The sequence below is a fragment of the Alligator sinensis genome, unplaced genomic scaffold, assembly GCF_000455745.1.
Source record: "Alligator sinensis unplaced genomic scaffold, ASM45574v1 scaffold31_1, whole genome shotgun sequence".
NCBI classification, from domain to species: domain Eukaryota; kingdom Metazoa; phylum Chordata; order Crocodylia; family Alligatoridae; genus Alligator; species Alligator sinensis.
The window spans coordinates 4,034,369-4,045,412 of NW_005841884.1; the positions used below are offsets into that span (position 1 = coordinate 4,034,369).

Below are 11,044 nucleotides of genomic sequence, written 5' to 3' on the forward strand. Positions count from 1 at the left end.
CTACACGCGCAGCAGCAAAGTCATGGAATATTCTGAAAGTACATTGAGCACTTTCTCAAGTACATATGTTTCCAAGTAAGAACTGACATCTCTGTAGAGCATGTATGCTTGTGGAAATTAAGTGAGATGCTATCGCTCACAGCTCTTGTCATTCATTAAAGTACAAGCCATCTCATGATGGTTTTACTTTTCAGTCCTACGTTTCTTTTCCCCCTTCCTTCTCCAGACACACCACAGCCTTGGTCTCACATAGACCCTATCTGTACTTATTATAAAAACCCTGTATTTCTGGATCATAACCACATACGTTAGTACCTGTACAGCAGTCTCTACCTACAGACATACGGGGTCATATGTGCCATATATTTATGGCTCATTAATGATATGTAGATGTGCCCAAGGTGTTCAAAACGGGTTTTTCCTTCATGATGCTGTAAGGAAAAGGAGAGATAGTGTCTTAAACAAAAATGACTTCCAGATATCCAGCAAGGTTTTTTGTCATCTTGTATGATTCCCAGAATTATCACCCATGTGCCCTGAGATTCCACAGACTGGGACAGGAAATTATGCAAGCCTAGTTGTTTATTTTGGAAAGTCCTAACCAAAGGGTCACAAGTTTGAATCATTTTCAACCCCTCTTTAACAGTAGGAAGAACAGACTGGAGCTGGCTTCTTAGATCCACCCACATCCACTATAATTCTTCTCTCTCTCTTTTTTTTTTATAAAATGCCCAAAGGATTTAGAATTGAGTCTCACTGGGTATGAGTATCAGAGTATGAGAAATGAATATCAGATTTTCTCCTCATACTTTTTAATACATTTTTTAAAATCTGTTTAATGTGTTTAACTCCTAAGATTTCTTAGCACTTAGACAAAATGATGAGTTGGGTGAACAGGTGACAAGCTGAGACTAATGTAAATTTGTGATTTTTGTTTTGTTTTGTTTTTGTTTTAAAAGCTCATCTTATTGTTACTCTTTCCTCTCTTCCTTCCATGTGTTTGTTCCATTCACTTTTTGTGCGTAGTTCTAGATTGGGAACTCGCTGGTCTTTATTTTCTTGCACAGCACCTAGAAAATAAAAGCATGGACCCTTGAGTTGTGCAATGACACAAATTAAATTTTTTTTAAAAGTGGTATTTTTTGCATAACCTGCAGTATTAGATTCTATTGTTTTCCATTTGTATTCACATGATTCAAATATCTGACTCGGATACTTATTTAGCATTTTTTCAAGGAGACTAACCTGCTACAAGGAAGCACAAGGGTAAGGGCACAAAACAAGGAGCAAAAGCATTACCTTGATACAGTCCTGTCTCTCTACTGGCAGGTATTTCTCAGCACCAGGACAAGAAACTGGGTGACTGACTCATGTTTTTAACAATGGCTACCCCATGGAGGTGGTATACACCTGCTTTAAAAACCTACTCTAAAACATGTCGTCTTTATTCCTGTTGAACCTGTAGGAGAAAACTAACTAAATGCAATATTTGGCCGTGCAAACAAAGCTTCACACAGCCCTAGAGTACTGATTTGATTTGGAGGAGATTCAGCAGCTGAATCTCTGAATCTAAATTGAATCAAGAGCCCAATTAAAAGGTTCAAATTGATTCAGAGAAGTTTTGGAGATTTGGGCAGTCCCCACTTGCTGCCTCAGGGAGCTGGACCCAGACTCCATAATGGTAAGTAAAGGGCGGAGGAGGGGGAGATGGATGAGGGGGGAGAGGACAATGGGGGGACCCTTGCCAGGTCCCATCCCATCCCCTGCCTACTCCCCCAGGCTCTCTGAGTGCTCCCCAACTCCCCCATGGCTGCCCTGCCTGGCCCCAGCTCCCGGCTCTTTAAAACAAATAAATAAATTTAAAAAAAAATAGCCCCACTCACCTGCTGCTGCTGAGGGGGACAATTCCCTCTGCCCCCAGCTGCGTGGGGGGGCCCTGCCATGAGCCCCCCCAACTCCTGCCTGTTCTCCCAGCCCTCCCAATGGCTGCCCTGCGCAGCCCAGCTCCTGACCCTTTAAAAAAAAAAAAAGCCCCCACTCACCGGCTGCTGCAGAGGACATTGGGGCTTATGGGGGCTCATGGCAGAGGCCCTCCCACACAGCATTGGGCAGCAGCCAGTGAATTGGGGCCTTTTTTTTTTTTTAAAGGGCCGGGAGATGGACCGGGGGTACTTTAGGTAGTGAGATTGACTAGGTCCAAAGTCAGTCAGGGCTTGAGATTTCATGTGATACAGGGTCTGATCTAAAGCGTACTGAAGCCATTGGTAGTGATGGTAGGCATCCCTTAATTTCACTGCGCTTTGGATCAGACTCATGGCGTACCCAGTCAGGTAAAAAAACATTTTTGCAGAATGTTTGTTTAAATTATTTTTACTGGAGCTAGAGAAGAGCTTAATTAGTGCTGGATATGTTTGGGGTAGGTTAGTTCCAGATATGAATATGGTCACAGACTGATTTCTGAATAAACGGCCAGCATATAATTAATACCAGGTAATGTGGCTTTTTCTTTCCTTTGTCTGAAGATACATTCCTAGCCAGCACATTGTCCTGCAGGTCCACTACATTGACTACATGGAAGAACTTGCTTCCCTGACAGGTGTGAAACCCAACCTGCTGTCCCTCCTCCTGATGCATCTGAAGCTGGCCCTGGAAGTGTTGTTTGCCCCATGCACCTCAGTCCAGTTCTATTTGTCTGGACAAGGGAAGTGGGATGGAGCTAAGAAGACCATCGTGACCAAGAGGCAGTGCATCATTAAGGCTATCATGGGCCTATAGTACCAAAGCAGTAGTGTTTAAATTCAATTCTGCATTCATTTCCTCCCAGACATGTTAGCATCACCTCCACACTGATCCTGAGACTGCTACTGCAACATAAGCTGCACCCTGGTGCTTCTTTTCCTTGTCCACCTTCTACTGTGTTGTGTTGTTGCTATTAGACTGGTAGTAGAAGTGCCCCAGGCTGCTCTCAGGAGCATGCCTAAGAAGGAGAGCCTACAAGAGCATACCTGGTGCATGTGAGAGTAAGTAGACCAGGCTTGTTTCTTGGTAGCAGTTTTGTACAGACCCCACCACCTACTGTTTGTTGTTCATTCCTTGGAAAGATCATCTCCAGCCTTCTTTCCTTTGTACTGTAGCTGCTGAATATAGGTATTATTTATACATCCTGTGGAAAGCTCCTGACTTGGGATAACTGTGTCATTGCTGCATCCTGCCCTTTTGCCCATCTTGGCCCAGCCAGTTTAAACTGGTGGAAAAGAACCAAGGTCTTATGTCTGTGCACAGCTCCCATAAATGGTCTTGGCACAGTGGAGTCCTTGAGGCTGCAGTGGGGTCTTCTTTCAACTCTGGAAGCTCTCAAAAGATAAGTATAAGGGCTCTGATGGCTTTCATCAGCCTAAGAAAGTGTGTTGGAGAGGATTACTCCCTTCCAATCAGCCACTCAAGGGGAAAGAGAAACTAAGGACCAATGACCAGTTACGGCTCCATGAGCAAAGGCCCCAACTCAAACCAGAGGAGCCAGGGGGCTGCTCTATCTTTGTTTCCAAGTAGTAATGGTCCCCTAGGGACTGTGTAACAACTGAGGAGAGCCAAATCATTGTGCTTTCCATCCAGATGCAATATCACCACTTAGAAGAAGGTGGCATAGGAGATGGCAATGCACAGAATCTCCATCTGTTTCTCCCTGTCAGGAAAGCCCTTTATCAAGGGATTTGGTAGATGGTTTCCTCTCCTGCCTACGCTTTGATACTGCAGAGTGGCTCAAAGGGAGCAGAAAAGGACAAAATGCCCCAAAGTATACATTGTGGTTTGTTCACCTTCTCACGGCTGTTTTAGGCAGGATAGAAAGATAAGCTGTGTTGACTGTCCTTGCAAAACCAAGGGAGAACTGAGCAAGTGTTCCTTAAGCTAAGGGTCTGTGCTACCTTTCACAATATAACAAAAGAATCTTGCCACATGCTAGCCCAAGCCCCTAGCAAAGAAAATGTCCCTTAACTAATACATCAGGTAACTGCGATGAGGCAATGGACAGTGGATTTCTCTCCCTGCTTCCCTAAGGTTGATGGGCTCTTGGTTTCTTTCCACTTCTACCACTATCATATGCACAAAAGTTTCATAGTAGGAGAAGCCTCAGGCTTTAAGCGTTTTTCCTGACTCAATCAGTCAATCAGTTGAGTGTATTAGTAACTAGAGAATTTAGTTCCTGATGAACTCAGTTTTAATTATTTAAAGTGTCACTGGGTGAAAGAGGTTGAAAAGATGTTTCTTTCTTCCATCCCAGTTAGGTTTTGATGTTACAAAACTAAGTTTCTCCACAAACATTTGTTGAAAGGTTTTTTTTCTTCTTTCCTTCTTATAACAAGGATGTTGGCTTGAAAGCAACACCTTGATTTCATAGAAAGTTCATCTGTAATGAAAGCTCTTTCCGACACAGCTGTCATCAGAAGACTTAGTATGGGCACAGATATGCCAGCCAAAAAGTTCTTGCTGTCGGAGTAGCTCTTTCATTTGGGAAACCTGGTTTGTGCTATACAAAAAGAAACTAGATGAACATCTGTTTGGGGATGGAGACGGATGGTTAATCCTGCATCTGTGCAGTGGATTAAACTAGATGATTTCTGGGCTCCCTTCCAACACTATGATTCCCTGTTTCTATACCAAAAAAGAGCTTTTGTTATTACACGCATCTCTGCCGGGGGTTGGTTGGTTGAGCTGCATTCACAAACTGATTCATGTGTAGATGATATGAGGTAAGGTTTGAAGCAGGTACTTAACTTTGCCACAAAACTGATTGTGAAGTCACTATGGATTATGATATCAGATGGAGAGTGAGCAACAGGACCATATGTTTCATAGTTGGTAGGGTTGGAAGGGACCTAATCAGATCATCAAGTCTGACCCCCTGCCATGGCAGGAAAGAATGCTGGGGTCAAATGACCCCGGCTAGGTGTCTATCTAGCTTCCTTTTGAAGACCCCCAGGGTAGGAACGTGCACCACTTCCCTTGGAAGTTGGTTCCAAATCCTAGCTGCCCTGACTGTGAAGTAGCGCCTCCTGATGTCTAGTCTGATTCTACTCTCAGTCAACATATGGCTGTTATTCCTTGTTCCTGAACAGGGACTCTCCCATTGCCTGCTGGTCCCCCTTGGCCAATTTGTAGATGGCCACCAGATCCCCTCTCGGCTTTCTCTTGTGGATGCTGAACAGGTTCAGGTCCTGTAGCCTCTCCTCATAGGGCCTACCCTGCTGCCCCCTGATCATGCGGGTGGCCCTCCTCTGGACCCTCTTGATGCTGTCCACATCCCTCCTGAAGTGCGGCGCCCAGAACGGGACGCAGTACTCCAACTGTGGCCTGAGCAGTGTCGCATAGAGGGGGAGGATCACCTCCTTGGGCCTGCTTGTGATGCATCTGTGGATGCATGACAAGGTGCGGTTAGCCTTCCTGACCGCGTCCCCACATTGTCAGCCCATGTTCATCTTGGAATCAATAGTGACTCCCAAGATCCTTTTCTGCCTCTGTGCTGACAAGAAGGGAGTTCCTCAGCCTGTAGGTATGCTGCTGGTTCTTACTGCCCAAGTGCAGCACCTTGCACTTGTCAGTGTTGAAACCCATCCTGTTCTCATCTGCCCACCTCTGTAGCCTGTCCCTCCCTTCTAGCATGCCCACTTCTTCCCACATCTTAGTGTCATCCATGAATTTGAACAAGGTGCTTTTCACCCCCTTGTCCAAGTCACTGATGATGATGTTGCACAGTGCAGGCCCGAGGACCAAGCCCAGGGGAACCCCACTGCCCACATCCCTCCAGGTCAAAAATGACCCATCCACCACCACTCTCTGGGTGTGGCCCTCCAGCCAGTTTGCAACCCATCTGGTTGTGTAGGCATTGACACCACAGTTGCCTAATTTTTTTAACGAGAATGGGGTGAGAGACAGTGTCAAAGGCCTTCCTAAAGTCCAGAAAGACTACGTCCACTGCGACACCTGCATCCAAGGATTGTGTGACCTGGTCATAGAAGGCCACCAGGTTGGTCTGACAGGACCTGCCTCTAATGAACCCACGTTGATTGCCCCTAAGCATAATCTCCCCTGCTGGTCCCTTGCAGATGTGCTCCTGGATAATTTTCTCAAAGAGCTTTCCCAGGACCGAGGTAAAACTAACAGGCCTATAGTTTCCTGGGTCCTCTTTCCTCCCTTTTTTTGCAAATGGGGACCACATTGGCCCTTTTCCAGTCCTCTGGCACCTTGCCAGAGCACCACAAGTGCTCGTAAAGCTGTGCCAGGGGTCTCGCAATGACCTCCACCAATTCCCTCAGCACTCTGGGGTGGAGATCATCATGACCTGCTGATTTGAACACTTCTAGTCCTACCAGAAGTTTCCTGACTAGATCCTCAGTGACCCTGGGCCTAGCTGTGCCTCCCCTGGGTTCATCTGGGATCCCAGTTGGGGGGGATGTCCCTGTCCCTGCTCAGAAAAATGGAAGCAAAGAATCTGTTAAATAGATTAGCTGTGTCATCTGGTGTGACCACCAGATTTCCAAGTGTGTCCTGCAGAGGCCGCACGTTACTCGGTACCTTCTTTTTACCCGTTATGTATTTAAAAAAGGACTTCTTGTTGTCCTTGATCTGGGTCGCTAGTCCCAGTTCCATCTTCACCTTAGCCTTCCTTACAGCCCCCCTACAATCTCGAGCAATGGAGGTATAATCCTCCTTGGTGATAGCCCCTCCTTTCCATTGGGTATATGCCTCCTTTTTGGCTTTGAGACATTCCTGGATGCTTTTGGTGAGCCATGGGGGCTTTTGAGCACTCTCTTGCCCCCTTTGATCCATGTGGGGATTGTCACCCTTTGGGCTTGGACAATTGTCTCCTTCAGGAACAACCACTCTCCTTGGACTCCCAAATCCCCTCCCCTCCGGGACCTCAGTGCCTCCTTGACTAGTCTCCTTACCTCATTGAAACCCGCCCTCCTTAAGCCCAGGGCTGCTGCCTTGCTGCAGGCCTTTGACATCCTGTGCTGGATGTTGAATTCCAGCAGGCGATGATCGCTATTGCCTAGGTGGATGAGAACCCACAATCCCCTCACCAACTCATCACCTGTGGCCAGGACCAGGCCCAATAATGCATTTCCCCTGGTGGGACTGTGCACCTCCTGGGTTAGGTGGAGGTCCTGTAACTTGGCTGGGAACCTACATGAGCCAGCCGAACTGGCTGACTGCTCTTCCCAGCAGATGTCCAGATAGTTTAGGTCACCCATGATGACCATGTCCCTTGACCTAACTGCCTCCACGAGCTGACCTGAGAATTCCCTGTCCAGCTCTTCCCCCTGGCTGGGTGGCCTGTAGTAGACCCCCACTGTTAAGTCCCGCCCCCCCCCCCCAACCGACTCCCTTGTATTCTGACCCAATGAAGCAAAAATTCTGCTATCATTGGTATGCATGTAACTCTATAGATTCCAGTTCGGTTAGCACTTTTCCTCTTGTTTTCATAGTTTGTAGACTGCCACTAGGTCCCCTCTCAGCCTTCTCTTTTGGAGACTGAACAGGTTCAAGTCCCTCAGCCTCTCATCATAGGGCCTGCCCTGCTGACCCCCTGTTTTCTTGCTATATAAAATAGGCTAGACTACATTATACATACAGAATTGTTTCTGAACTGATTACTTTTCAATTTTTTTCCATGTGGCACAAGTTGCTCTAAGACTAAAATCTCTAAACATTTTTGTTTTGATACATAAATTTCTTCCATGCTCTGAAATTCAAAGTCCACTTGCCATCCTATAAAAGCAGTGGGCTGGGCTACTTGCAATAAGAAGATGGTACTAAACATCTGCACCCACTAGATGGCAACCACTGCCTGCAGTAGAAAATACTAGAGCTTTTCCAGGCTTCATAATGAATTGCCCATCATACCCTCCCACCCCTCCCCACCTTATGCCTTTGTACTTGGAATATTTCAGTTCACAGTAATTGTTTTGAGCACAATTTGACTAACATGGCTGTTTTGAGTACATTCTCTGTGAGGAAAGAATGAATTTGGGGGCTAATTAACGCCTTAAGGAGCAAAATGGAAAGGTTGATGCAAAAGGAAAAGGTTGATGCAAAATGGAAAGGTTGATGCCTTCCCTTCATGAAGAGCATCTCTTCATGAAGGGAGGTCGAATAGTTGCTGAATTTGCTGGGGGTGTGTACTTAGTTCTAAAATAAAGTGATGAGTTTTGCATTAAATTTATCAAGGCTGTGGTGAAGACTTAAAGCATAGAGAGAGATTCAATGTTTAGACCAGCATAAACAGCATGAAACTAGTATTAAAAAGCAGTGTACAGATGATGCAACATGAGGTAACTTCACCCAACCTGATGGAGAAGACTTCCTGGAAGTGCTTTACTGGAAGAAGAATCACATCAATTTGACCCGGCTCCCCAGTGTCTGTATAGCCTGCGCACTTCAGCAGGGCTTTCTGGTACTTTTATCTAATAGGTGATTAATTAGCTATTAGATAAAAACACCAAAAAGCCCTGCTGAAGTATGTAAGCTATGCAGACGCTGGGCAAGCCGGGTCAAACTGATGTGATTCCTCTTCTGGGCATATGCTGTGCTCAACGCAGGGTGCGCTGAGCTGAAAGTAAATTGCTGTTTCCCGCCCCCCCCATGATGTCTGTAAGCACCCATCATGTCTATCCCAGTGTAGATATTTGTTAAAGGCAAGCAAGCTATTACTTGTTTCCCCACTCCTTTCCTATTACTAGTTACAAGGTGCAGTTATAGCCACCTATCTAGTGACAGCTGCTCATCCGTCTATTTCCAATCCTGGTTGAATTTCCATTGGTATATAAAACTGATCTAAATTACACTGGGCCTGTGTTCAACTGTCCCTGACCTTAAATATATGCCTTTGGACATGCTGCAATTTTGACCCACTTAACTGACTTAGAATGACCTAGAGAAATCTGTCCAAACCCATGTACCTGTCCCCTTCAGTGTTAAATAAAGACTAGCTCAGAATATTTCATATTGAGTCCCTACTATTTTAAGAAGATAGGGTAGAACTGATGTAACTTGGGTCCTTGCTGGCTTTCTTTCATTTCTAAGCAGCATCACTAATAAACCTCTCTGACCCAATTTACAATCACAGAAGGGTTGTTGGAAGTACATATTGATGCCAGCTAACTCTTCTGTAGCATTTTTTATCAGGATGTCTCGTAGTGCTATAAAAATGAGGTCAGAATCATTATTCCTATTTTGCAAATGGTGGCAATGAAACAGAGACGTGTCCAACATCACCCAACAGGGTTAGTCTGTGCCGTGCCTCTGAGATGCATTCTAGAAACTCTAGCTCAGGGAGACCAATGGATAAGGTGGTTTTAAAAACTCACTGTCCTCCCAATATAGGCAGTCTTAGAGCTGGAGAGGCCTCCAGTATAAAGTAGACAAACCTGTCTACGGTGCTGACAAATGACATGCTAGTTATGGTGTGATTCAGCCTCACTACTAAGTCATTTTACTCCTTAGTGGGAACATTTACATGTGCAGTTAATTCAAAGCAATAAACTCTGGCTCATATTGCACTTGAATTAATTGCTCCTGGGCATACCATTTGAATATGCACCTGGAACTGCAGCATGCTGAACTGGGTCAGAGCAGCCCTGGCTGGCAGGGAGTCTGGGGGGTCAGCCTGCTAGCCTGGGACTGCTCTGACCCAGCTCAATATGCTGCAGATGCATGAGGCTGGGACATGAGGGTACTTTAGTGTAGGGCTAGCCAGCAGGTAGCCCCTGCACTGAAGCACCCTCATGCCCTAGCCAGCCAGGTCAGCGTCTGTATGTGTGTTGCTGCACATGAAAAACTCTACAATAGGATAGTACTTGTACTTACAAGTAATACTGTTGTGGAGTTTATTAGTTTCCTGCAGCCTAATGGGGCCACATATGTAGATACCAAGACATTTACTGAGGAGCTAATTAGGCAACTCTGCAATAAATATCCCATGTAAATGTGCTCAGTAAGGAGTAAGCACATAACTAGTCCAGGAAGGCTGACATCAGCAGGTGCTGTTATAGTGCTGGGTCAATGGGTGATAAGAAAACTGTGCATTATGCAAATAGCTACCCTTTCCCCCACTCCTTCCCCTGAAACCAACTAGGAGAGTGGACACAAAACTCATTCTGTATAGTGGTTTTCTTGCATGGTATAGTTACTATACATATTTCAAGGGATAACTTTATCCTGGAGTCAAGTGATTTCCTATATAGCAGAGCTATATGTCATGCATCCTTGCCACATAAAGTCAATTTACTACGAAGTAAATGTATCCTACATCCATACCCTAAATCAGCATCCCAAGGATTGTTCTCCAGAACCTGAACAACACTATAGACTGGCCCCACACCACCCTCCTTTCCCATATCAAGGCTTGTGGTGTGGTCCTCAAAAGGCAACCTTACAGCTGTGATCTGTAGTGCTTGCACCAGGCAGTAGGGCTGTGAAACACTTTGGGTGCTGATTCGATTCAGAGAAGATTCAGCCCAATTCGGTGGCTGAATCTCCAAATCCATATCAAATCAGGGAACCAATTAAAAGGTCCGAATTGATTTGGAGCGCTTCAGTGATTCGGGCAGTCCCCAGTGGCTGCAGCAGGGAGCTAGACCTGGACTCCATGCCAGTAAGTAGTGGGAAGCGTAAGGGAGGCTGGAGGAGGGGGAGGGGACCAGGGGGGGAACCCTGCCAGGACCCATCCCCTGCCGTTCCCCCAGCCCCCCCAAGAGCTCCTGGTTGTTTAAAAAAAACAAAAAACAAACCCTACTCACCAGGTGCTACTGGGTGGTGGGGGATTCCCCACTGCCCCCCACTGTCCCACGCTGCATGAGGGACTCTGCCACAAGCCCTCCAACCCTCACCTGCCCCAGCTCCTGGCCCTTTAAAAAAAACCAAAAATGGACTCTCTGGCTCCTGCAGCGGCCTTGGGGCTTCTGGGGGCTCATGGCAGAGACCCCCATGTGGCATGGGGTAGTGGGGGGTAGCAGAAATCACCTTTCGCTGGGCAGGAGTCGGGGGG

General features: G+C 46.2%; 1 long non-coding RNA gene across 1 annotated transcript in view; it reads right to left on the reverse strand.

Annotated features, from left to right (window-relative positions):
• Positions 1 to 587: 587 nt before the first annotated feature.
• Positions 588 to 11,044, reverse strand: part of LOC112549232 — a 32,822-nt gene continuing 22,365 nt past the window's right edge. Inside the window, exon 3 of the long non-coding RNA XR_003092606.1 lies at positions 588 to 1,070. This is a non-coding gene — a long non-coding RNA (uncharacterized LOC112549232). The remainder of the gene's footprint in view (positions 1,071 to 11,044) is intronic.